The sequence below is a fragment of the Tarenaya hassleriana genome, unplaced genomic scaffold (assembly GCF_000463585.1).
Source record: "Tarenaya hassleriana unplaced genomic scaffold, ASM46358v1 Cleome22, whole genome shotgun sequence".
NCBI classification, from domain to species: Eukaryota; Viridiplantae; Streptophyta; class Magnoliopsida; order Brassicales; family Cleomaceae; genus Tarenaya; species Tarenaya hassleriana.
This window is the reverse complement of record NW_010965541.1, coordinates 428422-439132: the sequence shown is the minus strand read 5'-3', so window position 1 is coordinate 439132 and position 10711 is coordinate 428422. Positions and strand designations below refer to the sequence as shown.

At 33.6% G+C, this 10711-nt stretch overlaps 1 protein-coding gene across 7 annotated transcripts in view; it reads right to left on the bottom strand.

Annotated features, from left to right (window-relative positions):
* Positions 1-9241: 9241 nt before the first annotated feature.
* LOC109116731 overlaps positions 9242-10711 on the bottom strand; it is a 9480-nt gene continuing 8010 nt past the window's right edge. For 2 of the 7 annotated variants that reach the window (XR_002024244.1, XR_002024245.1), the window contains 2 exons: positions 9702-9982; positions 9254-9595 (listed from right to left, as the gene is read on the bottom strand). The gene's annotated coding sequence lies outside the window, so the exon portion shown is untranslated. Of the gene's footprint in view, positions 9596-9701; positions 9983-10241; positions 10287-10711 lie in introns of those variants that run through there. The other 5 variants (XR_002024248.1, XR_002024249.1, XR_002024246.1 and 2 more) reach the window with 5 other exon arrangements.

Below are 10711 nucleotides of genomic sequence, written 5' to 3'. Positions count from 1 at the left end.
TCTGAAAAAGCTTACAACGCATTTTGTGGTGCAACCGCAACATGCATAAAAAAACTTGTGAAATTAAATATTTATTTTTTTGTTAAAGAATTAAAATTTTATTTTCTTACCAATGAAAGGTGTTTGGTTGATATCAGAAATGTGTTGGACCATACATGAAACTATATATGTATATATATACACGATAAAATGGAATATATTTGATTAAATGATTTAGACAATAAAAATGATCGAATAGAGATATAATTTGATAATCAATTAATTAATATGGATTAGGAAAAATCCCTTGTAACTACCTTACTTTTTAAAATGTGTTAAATAAATACTTTATTTTTTAATTTGATAATATAATACTCTAAATATTAGCATAATACCAAATTAATACATCAATGTGCCAAATTAATATCTAAAGTCATGAAAGTAATTCCTAATAAAAAATCAAATTTATTTATATATTTTTTTTAACAAATATGTAAGTGTCTTGATTGAGAGTACCCTCAATTTTAAGTGTTGATTTATTTATTTGGAACATTTTAACATTTGAGGTATTATATTATCAAATTAAAAGTTGAGGTATTTATTTTACACATTTTGAAAAATTTAGATACTTATATGGTATTTTCTGGATTTATGAAAAATAATATATACCTTTTCTAATTTCATTAAAAAAAATTGAAAGAAACAATAAATGTTGCATTTAATTTATGGAACTAACACGAGTTTCATATCCATAAGCCCACGATGTCGTACAACACAACCATGTCGTGCTTCAACAAAACACCACTTGAAACCGCATGGATGTCCACAAAGAATATTCCTACGTGACGAAATCTAAGAATGATACTTATACATGCATACATATACGTATGTGTATGTATATATAACCATATGTAATGCATTCATTGCAAAATGATTCATCCATGCATCTAATTTGCACCATCCCGCGGATGGCATTCTTACTTTGGCAGGCTCTACAAGGACGTCTACCAACATCTGATAGACTATCATCTTGGGGGCTGCAAATCAATAGAACCTGTAGCCTTTGCACCCAAGAGGAGGAGACACATGAACACTTATTCTTCAAATGCCCATTCAGCTGAGAGATTTGGTCAATAATGGCGTCCTTCTGCTGGCCATCGCCGCCGACTGGCCTAGGAAAATGCAAGCAGTGGATTGAGCAGCCAACACATGAGACTAGCCGAGGACAACCGTCTTTGATACGCTTTTGTTTACAACTGGCGGCATATGAGATTTGGCGAGAGAGAAACAATAGGATTTTCAAATCAAAATCCAGAACTACTGCGGATATAAGAGGAAAAATTGACCGGACATTGCGCGACACCCTACTTTCTGTGAAGGTATCCCATCGGCAATGCATTGACTGCCGACTGCTTGAACACTGGTACTATTTGACGCGAAATCGTTGATTCTTACGGTTTTCTTTTTAGTTTTGAAATGTCCACCACTTGTGTATGGGAATTTGCTGACCGTTTGTCGGGATCTTCTGAAAAAGCCTAAACGAGGCTATGTAAATCACAATTTTGAGTAGAAATACAAAGCACAGTTAAAAAAAAAATTGCACCATTACTTTTGAGGCTATAAAACATATTCGAAATCTATAACAACGATCGTGTCGGAAAACAAGAGAATATAGAAAAACCATTTAGAATCATAAAATATGATATATACTATGATTTATGATTACATATTTTGATAATAGTAGCCTTGAAATTAAGTGACGAAACCATTTTGTCCGTGATTATTGATTTTGTATTTAGATTTTTTTTTTCACACCGTAACCGAACAATGTTTTGATCAGTAAATATAAAATCTTTTTTTAATAACAGTAATCATTGTTTTCTACTTGTAAAATTAGGTTTGTTACATGGAATTATTTTATTAATTAAAAAATGCATAAAGTAAAATGATGGTTGAGTTATGAAAGCCCACGCACATGATTCACTGTATTTTCAGATATTATTCCTCTCATACGTTTTTTTTAATTATCAGAATGCAGAACCCACAATGGATGTTGCTTCATCTCCTTGCCTGTTCAATTCAGGAGTCCATTGATGTGGTTAAATAAAATTGAATCGCTTCGATAGAAATCAGATTCGGTATAAAAGTCAAATAGTATATGAAAGTTTAAAATTCATTTAAACTAGAGATCTTTAATATGAAACACTTTAATACTTTAATATATAAGATCATGAATGCGAAAACAAAATTCTGAATCGAAAAATATACTTCCATTTATTGAATATCTTTGAGTTGAAATCTGAATTCTTCTAAGCTATAGTAATCACAAACGGCGATGTATTTTGTTCTGTCTGTTGCTTAGCTTAGGGACTCAGATTTATGCTATTTTATAATTTTTTTTTCCATAAAAAAACTGATATTTGGTAATTAACATGTAATTAACATTGGACCACTAATCAGTAACGTAAAAGTTTTCCAATATGGGCGGTTATAGAAAAACTTTCAACATTCTCCCACTTGGTCCATATGTTACTCTTAATATGTTAACATTTGACCATCTTTATAAGAAACACAATACATGAATCATGGCGATAAATTCTCTTAGTATGAGTATTATCTTCCATATATTATAATATATCATGTGTCTTTAAACTTTATATAACATGACTTAATGAATAAATCTTATGATTATTCTAGGTCCAAATAAGTGAGTCTTTTCAATATCAATTATAGTGTACACTTCATCATATAAAAGATACTCACAACTTAATAAGAGTTTCATTAATACATAAACGTACGTACAAGTGAAATAATCACATCATGGAACCAAGTCCCATACTCACAATATGATCTCTGAAATTTTTAATTGGCACGTCCTTAGTCAGAGGATCGACAATCATCAATTCAATGCTAATGTATTTAATGACCATTTTCTTTTCCGCAACACGTTCTCTTATGGCTAAGTACTTGATGTCGATGTGCTTACTCCGATTCCACTCTTATTGTTCTTAGCCATGAAGACAACAACTGAATTATCACAATATAATTTCGAAGGCTTAGCAATAGAATCCACAATTCTAAGCCTGGATATGAAACTCTTCAACCATACACCATGCAACGTTGCCTAGAAACATGAAACGAACTCAACTTCCATGTCTGCTTGCCATTCCTCCATGATACAGCTCCACCGACAAGCATAAATACATATCCAGATGTTGACTTATGCGAGTCAACACAACCAGCAAAGTCTGAATCTGAGTAACCAGTGACCTCTAAATTGTTCGTCCGTCTATACATAAGCATGTGATCCTTCGTACCTTGTAGGTATCTCATCAATTTCTTTGCAACTTTCCAGTGGTCCAAACCTGGATTACTTTGATATCTCCCTAACATTCCCACGATAAATGCAATGTCAGGTCTTGTGCAAACCTGAGCATACATAAGGTTTCCAACTATAGAAGCATATGGAATGTTCTTCATTTGTCTTCGAGCTCATTTTTCAGGCATTGGTTCAAATTGAACCTACACCCTTCACAATAGGTGCTGGAATCGGTGAACAAGCTTTCATCCGAAACCTCTCCAAGACTTTATTGATATAGGTCTCCTGAGACAAACCTAAAATATATCTAGATCTGTCTCTATGGATCTTAATGCTGATGACATAAGATGCCTCACCCATATCCTTCATATCAAAATTCTTAGAGAGAAATTGTTTCACCTCATACAACGACTCTTTATCATTGGTTGCAAGTAAAATGTCATCCACATATAGAATAAGGAAACAAATCTTATTCTCATTGACCTTCTAGTATATGCAGTTACCCATGGTATTTTCTTCAAAGCCAAATGAAAAAATGACACCATGAAACTTCAAATACCATTGACGGGAAGCTTGTTTAAATCCATATATGAATCTCTTAAGTTTGCAAACCAAATGCTCACGATTACTAGAGGAGAATCCTTCAGGTTGTTTCATGTAAACGTCTTTCTTTAGTTCACTATTGAGAAATGTCGTTTTCACATCCATTTGATGTAAATCCATATCAAAATGGGCAACTAATGCCATGATCATTCGAAAAGAATCTATCTTTGATACAAGATAAAAAGTCTCCTTGTAATCGATTCCTTCCTTCTGAGTGAATCATTTGGTTACGAGTCTTGCTTTATATCTTTCGATGTTGCCCAATGAGTCTTTCTTGGTTTTGAAGACCCATTTACAACCAATGACTTTTACACTATTAGGCAACTCCACAAAATCTCAGACTTCTTTCGATGCCACCGAATCCATCTCATCTTTCATGGCAACATACCATAAGTTAGATTCCTTACAACTCATGGCTTGTGAAAACGTTTCAGGATCATTTTCGGCTCCAACATTATACTCACACTCTTGCAGATACACCATATAGTCATTCTGAATTGTTGATTTTCATACTCTAGTATATTTTCTCAAAGTTGTATCAACATTCTCTTGAGTATCATATTGTACAATCGGTTCAACAATTTTAGTCATCTGTTGAGCATGATCTACCAGATTATCAGCTTGTGGAGGTTCGAGAACTGGTTATTCAATACGCGCTAGAGCTGGATAAGTGCGGCGAACGACAACAGTTCGAACATGACTTGAAATGGAAGGTTGTGAAATAGAGTGATCACTCTCAGATCTTTCTTTTAATGATATGTCACTCCCATTAATCAAGTCATTCTCAAGAAATTTTTCATTTCTTGACTCCACAATCCTTGTACTCTGAGATGGACAATAAAATCTGTATCCCTTAGACCTTTCGGCATATCTAATGAAATATACACGAATTATCCTCGGGTATAACTTCTTCTCTTGTGGGTTATAAACTCTTACTTCAGACGGACATCCCCAAACGTGTACATGTCGCAAACTCGGTTTCCAACCTTTAAACAACTCGACAAGTGTCTTTGAGACATCCTTGGTTAGAACTCGGTTTAATATGTACACTGTCATTTTAAGAGCTTCATTCCACAAGGATTTAGGAATTTTGAGTAAAATACTCCACACCATGTCCAATAATGTTCGGTTTCTTCTTTCCACTACACCATTCCGGGTCGGGCTTACTCTCAAACTTTTTGTCTACACTGTAGTTATATTCTTTGTTTCTCTCTTCATATTTGGATTCCTATGTAATGATCCAGGACGCTCTTTTTTTGTCTTATCTAATTTATTTTTGGGCAACAATCCCATGTTCAGTAAGAAACTTCGCAAAAGGATCGGGTGCTTGTCCATTTTCAGTGTATCTACCGTAATATTCACCACCCCTCTCTGATCTCACGATCTTTATTTGCTTACCGCATTATTTCTCTACTTCTGCCTTAAAGAGTTTAAAAACATCTAGTGTTTCACTCTTGTTATCAAGAAGATAGAGATATATGTATCGCGAGTAATTATCTAAATATTTCTGTCGAGATGCATCCATGTTTGGACAACATATATTTGTATGTATGATCTCTAATAGATCTTAACTCCTCTTTGCACCTTTCTTTGATGTGTTCGTCTGTTTTTCCTTTATACAGTCTACATAGATTTTGAAATCAGAAAAATCTAGAGTACTAAGTACACCATCTTTTACTAATCTTTTAACCCTCTCAATGGAGATGTGTCCCAAATTCCGATGTCATATCATAGAGGGTTCTTCATTCACATCACATTTTTTAATACTAACATGAACATGCATCGTAACATAAACGTTATCATTTTGCACAGTAAGTCGAAAAAACCATCAGACAATGTACCGTTCCCAACAATTTCAGATTTATAGATAAGATTGAAACCATAGTCTGAAAAGTTAAAGGAATAAGTAAAAGGTACGAGTCTTGAAACGTACATTACACTACAAAAAAAAAGATATTTTTCAACGGACTTTTCCAACGGACACATCCGTTGGAATTATTTCAACGGAATTTCAATGGATATCCATTGGTATATTTCTAACGGATTGCCAACATAATTCCAACGGATATTGCCGTTAGAAATCCGTTGGAATTTCAACGGCATATCAACGGATACGTAACGTTGGAAATTTTTTACTTACTTTCCGATGGATACCAGTTGGAATTTATGGCCAACAATTCCAACGAATATCTGTTATATATTTGTACAATTTTCAATGGATAATCGTTGGAATTTTGAGTTAAAATTGTCCAACGGATAGCCGTTGGAAAAAGTCGAACGTTTGATAATGGTCGGATTATTCCAACAGAATTTCGTTGGAAAAGATAACGGGCGAAGAATTCCAACGGATGTCCATTGGAATGGGTAACGACCGAATTTTTCCAACAGATTTGTAACGGGTGTCCATTGGAAATTTCTTCTACTTAAACCCTCTAACTATTATTCTCCCAAACCACTCTCTAAATCATTCTTCTACTATCCTTACACCGAAAATTCTCTAAAAAATATTTTCTTCACCAAATCCGAATATCCGTTCATTCTGACAATGGATATATAACCGAGTTGATCCGATTACAAAAGAGGTAACACAAGAATTCATTATCGGTTTGGAGCAATTTATGAATTTTCTTTCGATGCAACCATTGTGCCAAGAACGTGAAAAAATGCTATATCCGTGTACAATCTTTCGAAATTTAAAATATCGCAGTCAAGAAGATGTTTGTAAACATCCATTTCGAACGGGATTTATGGATGTCTATTACATTTGGCAATTCTATGGAGAAGAAATATGGACAATTACAATGACAGGATATGTGTCGGCCAATCAGAGGTATGATGTAGATGAAGTTTCAAGAAATCCTTTTGTTGAAATGGTGACAAATGCTTTTTCTAGGGCGTTGGTTGATCAAAACTCACAAGAGGAGGAGCCAAACGTCGAAACAAAACGGTTTTTCGACATGTTGCATATGGAAAATCTTACTAGCAATATCTGGAGGACACGTAGAAAGAAACGAAAGGTCATCAGAAATTCCAACAGTCATCTGTTGGAATCTGTGCAACATTTAATGTGTTCCGCAATGCCTGGCTTCTGGCGAGAAAATTGAGGCATTTTCCAACGGATGCCCGTTGGAAACATTAATTCAAACGGACATCCGTTGGAGTTTGAAACATTAACGACGCGAAACGATTTTTAACGGATATCCGTTGGAAAATTCGATTATATAATCGCAACCTGCCACTCTCCTCATTCACAATCCGACTTCAACCAAAAAAAAAGGAGAGGGAAAGAAAAAGTGATCGAAAAAAATGATAATTTTTTTAATTGTTATGTTTTTATTATTTATTATTTATTATATTACTAATTATTTTTTTTTCAATTTCGTAGGTGTTTTTCAGGTCATGGTGGATTGTTAGTTGGTTCATCTAGAGCGCCGTCGCGCCATCGTCATGTCTTCTCGATCTGCCAGATGCACCGCCGATATTTCCAGAGATAGATATCACTCTGGAAGAAGTAGATGAGATTTTAAACTCCTTCGACTCTTGGTCCATTCCACTCATTGACCCCGAATTTGAAGAGGTATAGTAATTTTGATTTTAATTTATTTAAATTATTCTAATTATGTAATCAACTTTAATAAAAAAATATTTATGTTTGGAGTTAACGATAGAGTTGAGAAAAAGATTTATGTCAATAATAATGTATAATTTTCCTCAACTCTATTACTATTGGTCGTTGATATCAGAATACCTAAAACGTGTTTGGTGGCATTCGTTTATCATAATTTTTTTATATTTTTTAAATTAATTTCAATTAATTATAAAAAATAATTATTAATAATTATTTTTTATTATAAAACAATCTTTTCGTTGGAAAAAATACACCGATAAAGTTTATAAAGAGTTCAACTAGCTTGAAATGCAATGGTTGAAACAAATGATGAACAGTGCTAAACATCGCCATCAACTGCATGGATTGACACCAGATTGGGCAACAAATGATCTTTATTAACAACTTGTGTCGCATTGGAATTCAGAAAATTTCAAGAACAAGAGTACTAAGGCGAAACAAAGTCGTCTAGCCCAAAAAGTTGAGGGTGATGGTCCTTATCGCCATACCTCTGGTGCCAAATCGTTAAAAAAAAAAGCAAAAAGAGATGATATCATTCTAAAATTATTTACTTTTATAAGTTTATTTTTACCATATTAATAATTTTTTTAACTATATATATATATATATATATATTAGGAGAAAGAAATGGGAAGGGCGACGTCAATTGTAGAGTTGGTCGCTCAGACACACAAGAAATCTGATGGATCGTATGTCGATCCCTGTGTTGAACGCGTTGTAAGTGCGATGATTGAAAAACTCACCCAACTCTCACAAAATATTGACGAATCTGCAGGTTATTCATTAGGTCTCTCTCCAATTGATCAAGATCGTTGCTATTAACAAATTTTAAAATATTTTTTATAAAATTTAATTTTATTGTTTGTTTTAAATTTATTTAAAATCATTTATATTTTTGTTAGTCGGTCTCTCTAAATAAAGGTCGTATCTACGGATTGGACGGTTGCAGAGAAATGTGTTCGATGATTTCGGTGCGGCAATTCTTCCTGACATACAGAGTGATCTGGAACAATAATGACGGATCGAGACGCTCGAACAACAACTTGCGACGACGAGGCAACAAGTGAGTAACCTTGAAAAATTGTCGAGCTAATGCAAGGTGATCGTTTGGTTAGCAATATGCCACCTCGGACACTGAAACCACGATACGTAATCTCGAGACCAGTGACGACGAAGAAATTCATTGTGTTGAATATTTTAGTTTTAGTTTTTAATTATATTTGAACAATATTTAATTTTTGTTTTGAACAATATTTCTATTTAAATTTGGTTTGTTATATATATATATATATTTATATATATTAAAATATAAATATATATAATTAGTATAATTATATAGATTTAGTAAAAAAAATATAATAAATATTAAAAATAAAATAAATATATTATTTTTTATTAATTTTAAATATTTTTTATACTTTTTATTAATTTTTTTCTATTCCAACGGTAATTTTAATGGATTCCCTTTGGAACATTAACCTGATTTGAATGACAAGCTGTTATAAATATCGTTACAAAATTCCAACATAATATTGCAACGGATATCTGTTACTAATATTGCAACGGATATCCGTTGGAAAACCATTAGAAATATTTCCAATGGATATCCGTTATATCTTTCATTGTAAAATTCCGACGATCATTCCAACGAAAATTTCAATGGATTTTCATTGCTAGTGTCGTTGGAATACCCGTGGTATTTTTTTAATGGCATATTCCAACGGATATCCGTTATATAATATTCACGGAAAACCATTGACAATCCGTTGGAAAAATACCACGGATTTAACCGTTGGAAATCCGTCGAAAATTGCTACGGGCTTCCAACGGAATCAAAATTCCAACGACGTTTTTTTCAATGGATTTGCCGGTTGGAATTTCGAATTTTTTTGTAGTGTTAAATTCCTAGAAAAACCAGGAACATAAAAAGTCTTCTCCAACATAAATACATAACTACTACTTAAAACTAGATAACATATTCCAACATCCTCCACATGTGAGCGCATCTTGTTTCCCGAATAGATACATTGTTCGCTTTCCACTGCCTTCCTTAGGTTTTGCAAACCCTGTAAATAATTCGTAACATGGATTATACAACCGGAATCAATCCACCATATGTTATGACCAAATCGATCATATTAGATTCATAACAAACGACTGTAAGTAAGTTACCTTTATTAGCAAACCAGTCTTGGAATATCTGTAAATCTTTCTTCATGTATCTTTTCTTCTTACAGAAGAAACACTTGGATTCCTTCTTAATGTTTTCTTGAGAAGTAAACTTTTTCTTCCCATTCTTTTTGCCTTGGTATTTGACTTTTTCTTGAGTTACCAAATGCACACTCTCTCCACCTTCCATAAGCAATCTTCCTTTCTCTTGAACACACATATTCAATAGTGATCAACCATTTATCCTTATGTGTATTGTAAAAGATCTCGAAGGATCCGTATTGCTGCGACAAAGAATTCAAAATGTAAGCACAAAAAAAAAGTCAGATATGGTAACTGTAACGACCCAAAAATCCGGTATTTCGGATATCGTTGAATCGTCACTTGGGTTAAGAAAAAAATCCGATTTATTCTAAAATCAACCATCAAAATCAGACTCTACAGCGGAAGTCTAAAACAATGAATTCAATAACATAAGTCTGCATATTACTTTCATGAATAAATTGAATAAATAAAATAGAAACTCTAAATCTTCGTCTTTTTGGCAAACTACCAAATCCAACAAAAATAATCTGCTTCACTTTTCACCTGTGGAGAAAAATGAAAGGGTGAGCTACGCGAATAGCTCAGTAAGGTTGCAAGACTATAAACCTCGCCTCCGTACCCAGAATAGACAATCAAATAGAAAACAATTCAATCAACATTCAACTCAAACAAAACTCAATCTATCGATTCACATTCTTCTCCTAACTTTTCTTTGTTCGATTCTTTAAAACGAGTCCAGACTCTAGGACTATTCAGTACCCCTCAGACTTAGCTCAAAACTCTTTTATAAAACAAAACAAAAATATCGTTATAACCCTCTACGAATCGCCACCGTAGTCGGGGTTATCAAAACACGACCAATAGTAATAACCCTCTACGGATCGCCGTCGTAGTCGGAGTTACCACTCCACATGGATCGCTGCCATGCCCGGATCGTTATGCCATCACATACGGATCGCCGCCGTACC